A 16148-nucleotide genomic window follows, 5' to 3' on the forward strand; every position below is an offset into this window, starting at 1 on the left:
GGGCTATAGAAACCTCAGTTCTGCAAATTGGCTCCATCACCCCTCCATGAGTCTATTCATTTGTTATTCACAAATATTTATTTGGTGCCTCTTACATTTCTCCCTCTCGCTTCAGTGGAAACAGTGTCCCCATCTCTGGAGCTCTGGTTCATGCTGTTCAACCTTCTCCCAAACTTGGCTTCACCAAATATTATCTGTCTTGGCCATGTACTCAGTATCTTCCCACCCTGGAATCTTTTTTTTTTTTTCTTTCAAGTTTATTTATTTATTTGGAGAGGGACAGAGACAGCATGAGCAGGGGAGGGGCAGAGAGAGAGGAAGAGAGACAGAGAGAGAGAGAGAAGCCCAAGCAGGCTCCACACGGTCGGCGCGGAGCCCGACTCGGGGCCCGAACTCACGAAACTGAGGCCATGACCTGAGCGGAAACTGAGAGGCTGACGCCCAACTGACTGAGCCACCCAGGCGCCCTTCCCCACCCTGGAATCTTTGATTACTAAGTAAATGCTTCCTCCACCATGGGTCCGTCTTTAGCTCTGTTTGCCCCTTTCCATTCAAAGTCAAGCTTTTTAGACAGAAGTTGTCTCTGCTCCCTGACCCCTCATGTATTTGATATTCTACTTCCACCGCATCCTACCATCATCGGCTTCTGTCTCCATCTCCTCACTGAATATTCCCTCACTCCTGGTTTCCTTGTCAGCCTTTAGTTCTCATCCTACCCACTCTCTGTGGAATTTGATGCCCTTTGACCACTCCCTCCTTCTTCATTTTTGTGATGCTATCCTTCTTCTTACCTTTCTTTCCATCTGTTCCCAGTCACGTTCACTGACCTGCCTTCCTTCTGTCACTTCTTAAATCCTGCTGCTCCCCAAGGTTCTGATCTGAGCCATGACCTTCTCTCAGCATCTAAACTCTCCCTGGGTTATCTCAGCCAACATCTTAGATTTAACTGCTTCCCCAAATCCTTCTCTCCAGCCCAGATCTATCTCCTGAGTACTATTCATACTGTAGTCCAGGTACCAGTTGTTTTCTCAGGAGGTACATTTCTTTCTGCTCACATTCCATCCTTAGAGAACCTGCTACCCACAGCCTAGAACCCACATAAACTCCTTCTCTATCCACCAGCGGTCACCTCACCGACCCTCACTGAGCCAATTAGATTTCTCTCTCCCTAGAATTTGTCATTGAGACTGGAAGACCTAGAGACAATTAAGCAGAGATCTAAGTCTTGTAGAATTGAGCTAAGGTCAGTCTCTTGATGACCCTAAATCCATGTAATCCATATTCTGGTAGAGCCGTAACTAAGCCTAGAAGAGAAGCAAAGAGAATGAAATGGACATGAAACAAAACAGTCACACTGCTTCAGTGAAAGATAGTAACTACTGACAAATTTCCAGTATGTAAATTTCCCAACTCTACCTCCTGCTCTTGAGTTTAATGAGATTCTTCTACAACCTTCCAGTAAGCCAGGATTTTGTTAGCCAGCCTTATGGAGTTCTCTGATCCACACACAGATGATCTCTCTTGTGTATACCAATCTCTTTGCTAGAAATATCTTATTAGATGGTCTCCAAACTATCCAAGGGACCTCACACTCAATATGTCCGACCCAGAGTGACTCATTTCCTGCACTCAGAACCACATCACACCCTAACCGTATTTCATAATTTGGGGAATGGAACCACTTCTCCTTAATCCTCCTGTTTGGAAGACTGAGGATCATCTAATCTCAGACTTCTCCTTCTCCCTCGCTTTTTACAGCCAATAAATTCTCACCGCAACGTCCACCACCCGCTCCACCTCTGAGTGGTTGCCATATCTTATAATTTCTTGCCTATTTTGCTGCAGTAGCCTCGTCCATTTTTCATGCTACAGCCCAAGTGATGTCTGGAAACCACAATATGCTAATGACTCTCCTGGCTAAAATACTTCAGTGACTTGCCCTTTATCCTTTGAGAGCAAAGCCCAAACTTTCTAGCATGACATCCAAAGCCCTTCATCATCTAGCCCCTGTTGACCTTTCTAACCTCATTCTTTATCCCTCTCTAACAGGTGCTGTCTGCTTCCATAACCCTCAGTTACTATGAACTCCTTGCATGTAATATGCTCTCTCTACTTCATACCTTCACATTTGCTGCTCCCTCTGCCTACGCCTTTTTTCTGCCCCACTCCACCCATCCACCCTCTTCTCCTCAGCTGGACCGTCACTAGTTACTTTCAAGACTTACTTTAGGTGGTCTTTCCCCTCGAAGATCTCTGGGAAGTATCCTTTTTTTTTTTTATTTTTTTTAACGTTTATTTATTTTTGAGACAGAGAGAGACAGAGCATGAACGGGGGACAGTCAGAGAGAGAGAGGGAGACACAGAATCCGAAGCAGGCTCCAGGCTTCGAGCTGTCAGCACAGAGCCCGACGCGGGGCTCCAACCCACGAACTGGGAGATCGTGACCTGAGCTGAAGTCGGACACTTAACCGACTGAGGCAGAAATTCAGTCTTGACAAGTATGTAGAAAGAACCGAGTGCAGCAAATGAGGAGGGGAAGGGTGTTTTCAGCATCCTGCAGCCCAGGCCAGGTTGGTTGTCCTCCACAAGTTGCAAAAGCTGCGACACTTTGAGGTACCTCTGTTCAGAGGCTCTCAACTCTAGATTCGTAAAACAAATGCACTCCAAGGAAACTGGATCGTTGACTTAGCAGTGGAAAGCCCTAAAATAACATGTCAAACTTTTGCAGTGCTTACAAATATTTTGGATTCAATAAAACCCCAAATATGTCCCTCTCTTGGAAATTTTCCCTCTTAATTTTGAAACACATGAGTCGTGTTGAGGAAGTTAATCTGTGCTTTCAAGTCAACCACACTTACCTCATTCACTTGCTGTTTTAGAAGATCTGTTTATTATTCCAGGAACCTTCAAGGTCCTTATTGTAAGCTTGCAGACTTAGAAACAGGAAATCAGATTTTATCTCAAGTGTAATTTTAACCTCAGCACTTAAACATTTCCAGTAGTTTCTAGACTTCATCAGAGGGCTAGGCTACTTCAATCTCCAATCCTTGGAAGTATTCCACTTGGACAAGAGCTCTCGTGCCTAAACTGTACAGAATTTGCCTGTTCGTATCTCTACGAACCCTCAGTCAAAATGATTCCCAGCTCAAAATTACCTACACATCCTCTTATCTGTGTGGAATCTGCCAGAAGCAAGCCTGCAGAAGGCACCAAACTTAAATCATTGCAATCACTAAGAACCATTCACTTAAAGCAAGAGTTTAGCTACTGATAATGCCAAGCACACTTTTTTTTTAATTTTTTTTAACATTTTTATTTATTTTTGAGACAGAGAGAGACAGAGCATGAACAGGGGAGGGTCAGAGAGAGAGGGAGACTTAGAATCTGAAACAGGCTTCAGGCTCTAAGCTGTCAGCACAGAGCCCGACGCGGGGCTCGAGCTCACGGACCGTGAGATCATGACCTGAGCCGAAGTCGGCCGCTTAACCGACTGAGCCACCCAGGCGCCCCCCAAGCACACTTCTTAACAAAACTTCAAATATGGATTTTCCTCCTTGCAATAACAGAGAAAGAACATATTTACTGGAAAAGAAAAACTAAGCCTAAGGGTTGCAAATGGGCCTCGATCCATGTTATTCATTGCAACTCCTTCGGGCCTATTAAAGGGGAATTTAGGGAACCAAGGAGTAAGATATAATTAATGTAACTTGGTGTTGGTGATTTACTCAGTGACAAATTATAAGGCTGCTACTATAACAGGTTCCCACTAGCTCAGAAGGAACAAAGCTCTTCTGTTTTAAGGAAGGGTCATAATAGCAATTCTCAGATACATGTCATTTCATCTTTCCCAACGGTTGTACACCAACTGAAGAGACTTTCATCTGGAATCCTATTTGCGTGGTCTCCACTTGAAAAGACTTTTAACATCTAACGCTCTGGAAAAACTTTGTATTTTGAAATATAGATTGTTGTCCATACCTGTCATATTTTCCTGTCTCCTACCTGGGTTGTTATGAGCTGACCGTGTCCGCGTCTACAAGGGTTAAATCTGACACTAAAGGGACACTTCCCTCCTTTTTTTTTTTTTTTAACATTTGCAAAACACTAGCTCTATTCAAAATAAAGAGCCAACCTGATTTAAATGTACAAAACCTTTTCCGAGAATATACGGATGGCGAGTGAGGATAAGAGAACATGTTCGGTACTCCCATACCACACAGCCGGAAGCCACAAAACACTTGGATGCAAATGTCCCTAGCAGCTTTATTTGTTTTCCAAAAACCGGAAACCAATGTATAACGGAATGGATAAACAAAATCATAGTACGTTCACACGATGGATACTACTTGGCAAAAAGGAATACATGGTTCAGCCTGTCAGAAACTTAATACCAAACGAAAGCACCTTGAGGGGCGGTTCCTTCCTAACTGGCATCAACGTATCTTGATCCATGGGCCTTTTTGAGAGATGATGCAGATCTTGTTTAATAAGCTAGTAGAGATGACCACACAATACTGCCTTGCAACAAGGAGGGTAGATCACATCGCTAAAAGCCTAAATCCAGTTGAGATGATCTTCTTAGTAGAATGCACAGACATGTTCTTACCATGCTCTTCTGAATCATGGCGATCCAGAATTTAAAGAACTATACTTCACATTTTCACATTCCTTTCTCCCATGTCATGTATTTCTTCAAAGAATGCCCGTTCTCCAAGGAGAAGCTCACAATCACTGGGATTTTTAAGTCACAAAACTGGTAATTGTGAGTCATTGGCTGATTCATCTTCTAAAGTAGCTAACCCTCTCATCTTATAACACGGACCTTTAATCCCTCCACTGGTAATTCAGAAGTGATTTGCAGCTGCTCTATAGCACCGCTATTGTTCGTTGTTAAAAACATGTCAAGAGTTAGAGGTGTTTTCAAAAAAACAAACAAACAAAAACCAAAAACAAAAAAGAAAGCTTCAACTGAAATAAGAGATTGCCAGAGATTTGTAGTAGGAAAGCAGTGCTTTTAGGTCAGCGGGAGTCGAAATTTCGAGTTAATATTTTAATAATTATGTCTTTGTTTGGCCCAATTTCACTTGGATTTCAGTCCAACAATCCTCTCTTGAAAATATTCTGGGTAAATCAGTGTCTCCCCCCCATTCTAAAATGCCACCCTAAAAATGATGGGCTTTTTATTGGGTTCTGAAAACGAAGAACAAACCAAAGTGAATAATCACACTCGTAAAGCAAGAGGAAAACCCTTATATAATGCAGTCAGACACCTCTGAGCTTTCTGGCCAAAAGCCAGAAGATTGCATACAGCTTTACTTAACTTCCTTTGTCAAAAAGACCTCAGGGGACGGTGGGGGGAAAGAGGTGTCTAGCTTTCACTGATCATTCTTAATCTCATTCCCTCTCGAGAGCCCAGCTCTACTAATATCGGGTGATTCCAGCTTTGTATGTGGGTAGGAAATGGGAGGAACCCCTTCCTCTAAACCCACACTTCTATACAAAGGCATCTTCGGGAAGAGCTGTATTCAAAAACCTCATAATCTCGCTACTTACTGGTCCCCAAGGACCAGCGGCATCAGCATTACTTAAGAGCTTGCCAGAAATGCATAATCTCAGACTCCACCCCAAACCTACCGAATTAGAATCTGAATTTTAATAAAATCTCCAAGTGACTCATAGGCACATGAAGGTTTGAGAAACCCTGCTGGGGCGTCTGGGTAGCTCGGTTGGCTGGGCGTTGACTTCGGCTCAGGTCACGATCTCACAGTTTGTGAGTTCAAGCCCCGCGTTGGGCTCTGTGCTGACAGCTCGGAGCCTGGAGCCTGCTTGGCATTCTAGGTTTCCCTCTCTCTCTGCCCCTCCCCCACTTGTGCGTGTGTGCTCGCTCTCTTTCTCTCTCTCTCAAAAATAAATAAGCATTTAAAAAAGGAAAATGAGAAGCACTGCTATCAGAGTGCCACTACATCACCTCACTCACCTGTGAGCCATCAGAGTGGATAAATAATATCTTAAATTCAAATCAGACTTAAGCTAAAATAATCCACCTTGATTCCATATAAGTTTGTTTAGCAAAGAATGCATGTTGTTACCCATGAACACTAAGAATTGAGAAGCGACCATCCCTCAATAGCTATACAGCCCTTGGTAAAGCCCCAGGTTTGGACTAGTCTTCATGAGTGTCGATAAACTGGGGAAATAGTAGCTTTCACGTACTAAATGCCAATAATCAATGACAATAGCCATTTTACCAGGCACTGTTCTAAGCCTGTACCGTATTAACTTGTCGAACTCTGGAAACCACCCTGAAAGGCAGGCTCTGTTATCATTGCCCCCATTTCAAAGATGAGAAAGGTGATTGATGGAGAGGTTGAGTGCCTTGCCTCAAGTCATAAAACTAGAGGTTGGCAGAGCCAGGATCCGAAGCCTACTCCAGAGCCCAGAGGCTTAACCGTGAGGCCATATTACCACCAAATGCCTGGAGTACGATATCTCTGCCCCTCACAGCAGCCCTACAAGGTAGACAGTATACAGTTGAGAACACTGAGGTCTCAGAGCTAGCAAACGATGAAGCCTCTGTGTTCCCCCACCCGCAGCCCCACCATGATTCCATGCCGGCTTTGAGCCACCTTCAGTGTTGCAAATCCCAACTATTCCTGGCAGGCTGGCTACATCTCAGCCTGGTACGATCAGAGCCCAGGACTTCAGTTCCTTCTGTCAGTGTAACAAAGGTAAGAACGCCTTATCTCATGCCTTCCCCCCCTCCAGCCGAATTCAACATGTATATTTTATCTGTATTTAGCCCGGCATATTTTACAAGGCTGGGAATTCAGCCCTGTCCACTGTGGTTCTTCATGTATACAGGTCAAACCCTGGTCCCGAACACATATGTCTAGCAACGTGCTTGCCCTGGAGGGCCCCCGCCCCGCTGCCTCACTGGAAAGCCATGTTTTAGTCATTAGTATTCTGGTCAGACAGGAAATCTCCCTTGCAGAGCTGCGGTGGAGGGGAATGAAGCTTTGCACACTATAAATAGTGATTTTATTAAAATGTAGAAAAATTGTTGAGAAACAGAAGAGAGGTGGGGGTAGGGGGTTGCCACGGCAACTCAACCCTCCCTCAGTTTTCAAAGAGCAGAGAAGCCTAAGGAATAGTAAATAGAGAAAAGGAACCAGGTGACACGTGATCACAAATGGAATGCGACAATCGGAGGGACAAGTTTCAGACTGACTGACTAGCTGGGAGGCAGAGGGTGGGCCTCAGGAGGAGATGTCCTTCCTCCAAGTGCAAGGAGCCTGGAGGAGGTAGATCTTTGTCACCACCTTTACCGCATGGCTCAGCCACACAGGTCACCAAGCAACAAGGCCGTGGACAAACGATTTATGGATAAATGAGTATCTCTCACGAAGAAGCAGGAATTCTCCCGGCATCCTCCCAGGAGCTATCCCCCATGACCTCTGTGCGTATTTTTAGGTATTGGCTCTGGGACCCCCATGTTTCATCCCCACCTGTTACCCCAGGATTGTTGATTGACTCCAGGCAGATCAGGAAAGATCAAGATGGTCCAGAACTCCACCGACTTATTTGACATTAGATAAATTCCCATGTAACAAATTCAAAATATATTATTGAGGAAAACTAGGATAAAAGGATAACCTTTATTCAGCACTTACAGGTTACCTAGTATTTGCATATTCTCTCATTTAATGCATGGGAGAGCAGCCCCAGCAATCTGGGATTACTCAACCTTACAGTAGCCGACGAAACCCGGTATGCAGCTGAGACTGAAATAAAGTGATTACTCTCTCCGGCACGCAAGAATTTCCCATCTCTCCTGGAGAACGGAATTCATGCTGATGGCCTACCTCATCTTCAGTCTGGCTTCTTCACACATTGTGACAGTTTGAACAATGCACTATCCCCACTAATTAACACGTCAGCTTTTGGGGGTGGGGAGGGTGGAAAGAGTAGGGGGAGAGAGAGGGAGACGTCCCTGTAGATACACACAAGCTAATGCGTGTGTATCTTTCTGCTAATGGGGAAGAGCAATGCTGGAGATAAACAAAAGATTGTCCAAAAATCATTTTGAAGACTGAGATGCATGAAGTTACTTTGTAGCGGAGCTTGCCAGCGGCTGTTTCAGTTAATTTTTCAATGAGATTGCATTTCCACCCCCACGCACTCTGAAAGAGATAGCAAGGGGAAGGTAGTTAAGGGGAAAGTAGTCTGGGATTCAAAGCTGGCCCCAGATGACCCACAGCTCACCAGCACGGCGAGCCATACCACGTGACACCTGGGGTTCAGCGTTCACTCTACCCGCCTCCCCACCGGTCAGACCTCATGCACACGAGGCAGGGCTCAGGAACTCCGACATCGTGGCTGAAGGGAGGAGTGGTGCCAAAGAGAAGCTGCCTCATGAGGCAGGGTGAAGGCGTCCTTGGACTGGAAAAAACATGATGCAAAAGAGGGAAGGTTCTGGGTGAGATCAATGCATACTTGATCACCATACCCCAGAAGAGCACCTGCTTGGAGAGGTAAGTTCTGTAAGTCCATAGACAGTCAAAATGGTGCATAGTAGGTCATCATCAGAGAGGAGAAAGCTGACACTTGGAGAAGGTAGATCATGAATTTGAGCCGAACACCAAATCTTTGGGGCTGATGCTCTCAGTAGTCCTCTCGTTTCTTGAGGTGGGGGCAGGCAGGAGGAGAATCGGTAGGCATTGATTAGAAGGGCATTGCTACAAAGTCGAAATGAGAGAGACTCTAGACTGTATGTTTTCAGCCTTGCCTGGGGAGTTGAAAAGGGGCACCAATATTCACAAGCGCAAACTGGGAAGCCACAACTTGGTTGGGTTTCCGGTACTGAAGCCAACTGTGCAGTGGCTCAGTGGCGTCCATTTCTACCAGTCATCGAGTGCGGTCTTTCCCTAGTTGTACCATACACACACACACACACACACACACACACACACACACACACACTATTATTTCTCTAGTCTCCCCCTTCTCTTCCCTTTTCTCTTTTGTGAAGTCACATACAATCATTCGTTTTTATATTAGCCGCACTTATCTATCCAGGGCAAGTGTTAGCATTTGTCCAGCTAAATCCCGGGGCCCCAGTTGCCAAACGACTCCCCCCGGAGACTGCACTAACACACAGCCAAGAAAAGCTTATAGCAATGATAACCAGTATTTACTGAGCACCTGCTTACAACGTGGAAAACGCTGGGATAACAGCTCTCATGCATTCAGGTTCCTGAATGTCTCATCCAGTCCTTAGGACAATGCAACAACCTTGGGAAGTGTTACCATCCCTACTATGCAGGTGAGACTCTGAGACGGAGAGGGGTCAGGAACTCCCAGAAAGTCACAGCACTGATCAAGGACTGGGTTGGAGAAATATGACCTGCTTCCCCTTTGCCTCCCCAGCATTTTAAATATATTTAATTTCGTCTAAGTTGCGTGCCTTAAGAATAAATATTTTCTGTTAAGCTATCTTAACTGGTTCAGTATTCAGTTCATAATCAACTGATTCTACTTTGTAATTAATCTTTCTTTTCTCAGTGATGAGTTTATATATGCCTTCTCCCACTCCCCGTTTCTGCCACTCACATCAATTTCTTCATATTCTGGTATCCGGCAAACCATCCAGCCTCCTTCTCTTGTTCTCTTTTCTGATCTTAGTTTCCTGCATTAGGAAGGTAGGCAGGACTGAGTGAGCTCACGTCACGTCTTTCCCTTCATTCTACAAAGCACCTCGGGTTTCCCATAACCCTTTGAGCCACCTCCTCCTTGCACTACCTTACTCTCTCACTCCTTATTTTCCCTTATTCTTAAACATGTGGTCCTCACACAGTCTGGGGTTTTTTTCCATATAATTCAAAAATTATTTGGACCCAGCGATATGGCATCATCCCAGAATTATATGCGGACGCCTCTCCGAGGTCACTGGCTTTTCTTGGGTCTTACCCTCTTGACGTCTCCATTTTTGGTGGTTTCCATGACACGGAACTGCCTTGCTTCTCCTCATTAGTAATTATTCCTCTTTAGCCTTCCTCAGGCTCCATTTCTTCCGTCTTTCCCATCAGTGTTCTGTTGCCAAGGTCTAGCCTTAGCCCTCTTCCCTTCTCCCTCAGTCCCCTCCTGTGCCATGATACATTCCCATTCTATGACTGTCTTTGGCGCTAGCTCCTAATGCATATCCCTGTCCTCAGCCTCTCTCTTTGGTGCCTCCATTTCCAACAGCTGGCAGGTCACTGCCACTGGGATGACTCACTGACATTTGCCACCAAAACTGTCCCGGCAGAGCAATTTCTGTTACTGAACCAGTCCTTTTTTCTGACTTGCCTATTTCTGGCAAATATCACCATGTCCTCAGTCACCCAGGTAGAAAAATATGTTGTAATCTTGGACTCCTCTGTCTTCCTTACCCACTAGATTCTCTTAGCTTTAAAATATAACAAGATTTGACCTCCAATATCCCCATTTAGGTACCTTTAGTGACCCTCTGTTGCCTGTCGACAACGTGCCAAGTCTCACCTTCGTTTTTCATTTCCTCTCTCCATTGGTAGCCCAAAGCAACCCTTCTTATCCTAGTTTGCCCCAACCAGATTAGACCCTGCCCTGTTCTCACATAAAGGCGAAGCTTTCCTGCCTCCCTGCTCTGATCCATACTGTTCCTGACACCTGTAACACCTTCTCCTCCAAAACACATAAGTCTTTTCTGACCTTCCTACCCACAACTTAATGAGTCTTAAGTTTTGGTGGTGTTTTTCATGCTCTAAGACTCTTTGTTTTTCTCTATTTGTTTCACCTCCTGAAGCACACTGTGGATTCCATGCCTCAAGGATCTCTGTTTTCCCATCACCCTTACATGATGTGTGAGTGGCAGATTCTCTTGTATCCTTGATGAATGGAATGGAGTCGGGGCTCAGTGGCTGTAAGGGAAGAACCAAGTTGCCAGGACCTTCTCCTCTCCTAAACCCAAGCACATATTCTTTTAATTGTCCTACTTTCTCATCCCACAAATGAACCTCCTGTTCCCCCTATGGCCTGAATGACTGCCATCTCCCTCTGTGAGCGGTGAGATCTTAGGAGTAATGGCCACGACTATTGAACACTCCCATGTGTCATGCACCATTCTAAGCATGCACCCGTTTTAACGTCTTTAAACCGCTAAGAAATCCTGCAAAGTATAATCTCTATTTTACAGATGAGGACATTGAAGCACAGAGAGGTTATGTGGCACGTATACATTCCAACAGCTAGTACGGAAGGAGCCAGCTTCCCACCCAAATCCTCTGGCTCTAGAGCCCATGTCAGACCACAATGCTACGATGAAATGCAGATTCAAAGTGGGGAGATTTTACTTGTAGGTTTGGATGGCCAAAATCTCAAAACCTGGATGGGTCTTTCGTGTGTGGCCAGATATGCACAGATGTGCATCTGATCATGAGTGTATGTGCAGTGGAAAGGGGGACGCGTGTCTGTCTTCGTACTCTGCTGTTCAGCTGGTGCTTGTGTATTTGCTATCGTTTCCCCAACACAAACTTGCTAAGAGAAGCCAGTACCATCCGTGACTTTATTCTGCCACTGGAGTCTACTCCTGGGCTTGTCACATAGTTTATGACCCACAATTTGAGGGCTGAATTGTATTCTCATGTATAAAATGTTCAATCCACGCATTTCTGTTAAAGCTTCTGTTGTCTGCCCCCACTTCTCCCAGCCTCCCGACTCACACCCACTCTCTTACAAAGCAGGTGCAGTTCAGCAAAATGTAAGCAAATCAGCTCTGAATGTCAAAACACGACTTTACTCAATTATTAATTTGGGAGAACCAGGAGAACAGCAAATAAATATCCCAACTAGGTCATGCTATGAAGTATGTGAAATCCTCTTAGATCTAATATTTAATTTACACTCTACTGCCTGAACAAGTTTCCAGCCCCCCAGATTCAGGCCAGAGGCCATGAGACATGGCATCAGATGATGACACCAGATGATGTCGGATGAAGACTCAGCAGCTATAGACACCCAGTGCAAAGGCCAACACTAAATGAGGGACAGCTTCCCAGGAACAGGTGCCCAAAGGGCAGAGGCAAAAATGCTTCTCTAAACAGACCAATTAGCTCAAACACAGGAACGAGAGCTTGGGCCCTGACATCTGGATAAGTCGGGCTGCAGGTCAGGGCTTGGCCTCAAGATTCTGCAGGCAGCCAGGTTCTGGACCAACATCAGCCTCTTGCCGCTCTGTGCTATTCAGGCCAGCCAAAAGGGAGATCCACGCATGTGAAGTGCCACCTAGGGCTGAAGCAAGTGGACAGGTGCCTGACAGCCGCTCTCTGGCTGTAACACTATGTAGGTGTTGGGGCCACAGCGAATGCCAAAGAGGAGAAGGGAGGAAGAATGGAGGAGTGGAGAAGCAACAAAGGAAAGAGACTCATAGAGTGAATCCCCTGCTCATTCCACTCACCCCACTTCACCTAACATCCTTTGTACCCATGTCTACAGCCATCATCCCCTGATCCCCACAGGCTGCCTTCCTGTGGCCTCCAGACTTGGGGGGTCTGCCCCCCATCTCTCCCAAGCTTCTGCCCAGGCATGTGTGGCACACATGGACTGTTTCCCTTGTCCTTCTGTGCTCATGAACTGGAGATTCACTCTCTCCTCTCCTCTGATACCTCCCAGAGCAAGGATATGTCCACTCTTAGCTCAGCATCCCAAGTACGTAAAGCAGGCTCAGCTTCTAGAGTCAGGAAATGCATGAAGGCTTAGGATACGGAAACAAATCTTTCAGTCACCTGTTTCAGCAGGGGACGTCTCAGGGCCTGGTGGGAATCAGCTGTCAAAGTATCTTTCATCAGACCTCCCAAAGGGCACCCATACGGCTCGGACCCCACCCAGAGGGAGACCCAGGTCCCAGACAGGTCCTGACATACCGAAGGCTCTATCACAGGGCTAAGGAATAGGGATGGGTTTGGCTGCCCCGGGGCTGCTCAGTCTGCAGAGCTGACTGATGACCCTATGCCAGCTAGTGAGGGAGGAAATGCTACCAGTGAACTCAAAGTAATCCTGCAGCAGAAAAGGAAGTGGCAGCTAGAGCCGGAGCCCCACCCCACTCTGAGCATGCAACAGCTTCCCAAGAAGGTGCAGGTTACTCAAAGTAACACATTCATTCTGGCTCCTCAAAGTCCCTTTTAGACAAAATCTGATTTTAATGAGCATCAAGGGCAACCCTAAACCGACACCTTTGACTTGGTCATTGCGGATGGTCCATGGAGAACTGGCACATGACCCATTTATTTCAGAGATCTTTGGTGGCTTTTCTCTTCTGCAGTCCTCGACTTCTGCAGGTCTGATGTTGGTGACGGGGCCCCAAGACTTTGTGAGAACACCCTTTCCACTGTTGGACAGCTCCCGGGCAGCTAATAGTTGGCGAGCTCTTGTCAAGTGCCCCACTCTGCGTTAGCCACTACCCATGAGTTCTCTAACCCCACCAGGTCAGTATTGTTATAAATCCCATATTCAGAAAACGAAATTGTTGCTTGGAGACGTTGACTCACTTGCCTAAGATCACGATTGCTTGAAAGTGGCAAAGCCAGGACTCAAACCCTGAGCTCTTAACTAGAACAGAGTTGCAAACTGCAATCCCTCCAAAGGGCTGGGTACCTGTGAATCAGTGAAAGCCATGCAGGTGTAAGAAAGGTGGAGGAGAGTGGCATCTGTGATGACCTGGGAGGGGGCAGCTGCCATCCTGGTACCGTTTATTGTTCCATGACAGAACATGAACCTGAGTGATGAGCCCTTCAGGTTTTTCAAGAGAGGTTATAAATACAGATGTATAAGCACAACTTCTCAATTTGTATTGTTTACTGATGGGATTTTTAAAAATCGTGGTGCAAGCCAACACCGAACAGGTCTCGTAACCACATCTGTGAGCAGGTTTGTGGCTACGCCCATTGTAACGCTGCTCTAGAGCCCAGGGTGTTAACCACCAGGTTCTGTTGTGTTAAAATGATCAGACAGGTGTATCTCTGGTGGTTTGCAGTTTTTCTTCCTGTTATTTCCGTCTGCTGGCCCCAGTTTAGCCATCTGGAGCAAGAAGTGTTCCAAAACACTCTCCTGTTCTCTTCTCTAGACTAAATATCCCCAACGGCCTCAAGCATTCCCTTCCTGGTTGGTCATTGTAGGACTTTTGCCATACTGGCTGCTACTCCAGGCAAGCCCCCCACACACTCCCACCTGCTCACATCACTCCCCAAACCCACTGCTGGAAACTGAGCCATACACTTGAGGTTTATCTATGCCACACAGAGCAAGGCAGGCTCCCTGACCCACCAAGACTCAACCAAACATGGAGCTCAAAGATACTTGGCTTACTGGGAGCTCAGGTTAAGTGAAGAGATTCTGGTCCCTCTCCCCAGTGAAGGGCTTCTCAGTCTCCGAGGTGATTTCACTGTCGTGAGGAATGACATCCCCAGCCACCAGCCCTTCCCACCATGGTCCCAACTAATCATCCCAGTCCTCGCAGGGACTGCTCCAGGGCTAGCCCACTAACACGTATGGCTGTCAGGCCCACCCCTGGCTGACATTCCCTTCAGCGAAGAGAATTTGCACACGGCACCAAGGATCCATCCTTCTGTGTTGTGAAACAAACCTCACCCTCCTCCCCAGTTCCTCTCTCCCAGTATTTGGGGAGACTTTCCCCTGATTCATCTTGCCCACCCAAGAGTCACCCCCATTTCCTGACACTCACTGCCCCAAGCATACCACGTGGTGACTAAAAGCCTGGCTGTCACCACCTGTGGGTCAGAAGCAAAGTGGGGGGACAAAGGTGAGAACCCAGTGGGTCTGAGGAATAGGTCCAACAGCTCAGCCCAAGCCCTCCACACTCCGTAGCTGTGGGCCTTCCATCTGCCTCTTTGGTTCCAGTCCCACCTCCTAACTTCCCTTCTGAAATCAGGAAATGCAAATCTGGAAAGCTGCTGTAGAAACTGAGAAAAACAAAGTAGCCTATCTTCGACTCTTGCTCTGCCTGCTGGCCCTTCCCCATGGCCACGGGGCCCGGGACTGAGCAGAGCAGCTGGGTTTTCCCCTGAGCAGTGACTCACAGATGTCGTTTCTCTGGCACAGACTCTCACGAAGGTCCCAGCTGGGAAGGTTGCCTGGTGGCCAAGTGATCCCTCACAGCTGCCAGCCCAGTGACAAGAGATTCCAGCTGGTGCTAGGTGACGAAGAACAGGTCTGGGCTTTGTCCCTTGGCTACAGGACCTGTCTGTCCCACTTGCTACACTCAAGATGTAATCCATCTTCGAGGTTACTGAGCGCCCAAGCCCTCAGCCCATCAAAACCACTTTAGTAAAATTCGATTTCTGGAAGGGCACCATGACCACCTCAGAAGAGCACTGGCTTTTCAGTGGGCTCAGGGCAGGGCTCTGGAGCTGCCCAGTTGCCCGCCAAGTGCCTAACATTCAAACTGACAAGGGTCCGCAGATAAGGACGAACCACCAGAGACACGCCCTACAGCACACAACAGCAAAAGACTCGTGTAAGGTAAGGGCCAGGCAAGACCGATTTTTTTTTTAATGTTTATTTATTCTTGTGTGAGAGAGACAGAGCACAAGTGGGGGAGGGGCAGAGATAGAAGGAGACGCAGAATCCGCAGCAGGCTCCCGGCTCCGAGCTGTCAGCACAGAGCCCGACATGGGGCTCAAACCCATGAACTGTGAGATCGTGACCTGAGCTGAAGTCAGACACTTAACCAGCTGAGCTACCCAGGCGGCCCTGGGCAAGACCAATGTTAACATTGCTTTGGACAGCTGAATCCTCGCTCCGCCCAAAATCTGCAGAACTGCAGTACTCAGATCCAAGGACAGCTTCTCAGGGGGAAACCAGGAGCCCGTCCCCACTCAGACTCCCCTCAGTCCTGCCCCCCGGGGGGGGGGGCCTTAGCCTCTTCCAGGGAGTCACTCGGACTCCACTTGACATGCATGGTCGAAAACCCACGTTTCACCCCTCATTGCACAGAGGCTCGCAGAACATGCCATGCGTTTCCCTAAGTCACACGGTGACTACATATTACAAATTCGGCCATATTACAAATTCAGCCAGCATAAAAGGGCTTGCAGACCAAGCTTTCAGTGAACCGAAAT

General features: G+C 46.9%; 1 long non-coding RNA gene across 1 annotated transcript; it reads right to left on the reverse strand.

Moving 5' to 3' along the window:
• Positions 1-7636: 7636 nt before the first annotated feature.
• LOC124515291 (uncharacterized) lies at positions 7637-11354 on the reverse strand. The gene is made up of 2 exons (XR_006962782.1): positions 8335-11354; positions 7637-8180 (listed from the first exon to the last, which is right to left on the reverse strand). It is a non-coding gene; the product is annotated as an uncharacterized LOC124515291 (long non-coding RNA).
• Between the last annotated feature and the right edge of the window lie 4794 nt (positions 11355-16148).

This window comes from Lynx rufus, unplaced genomic scaffold (genome assembly GCF_022079265.1).
Source record: "Lynx rufus isolate CCGP_SWC_20201006 ecotype Redwood Valley unplaced genomic scaffold, mLynRuf1.p SCAF_2, whole genome shotgun sequence".
NCBI lineage: Eukaryota > Metazoa > Chordata > Mammalia > Carnivora > Felidae > Lynx > Lynx rufus.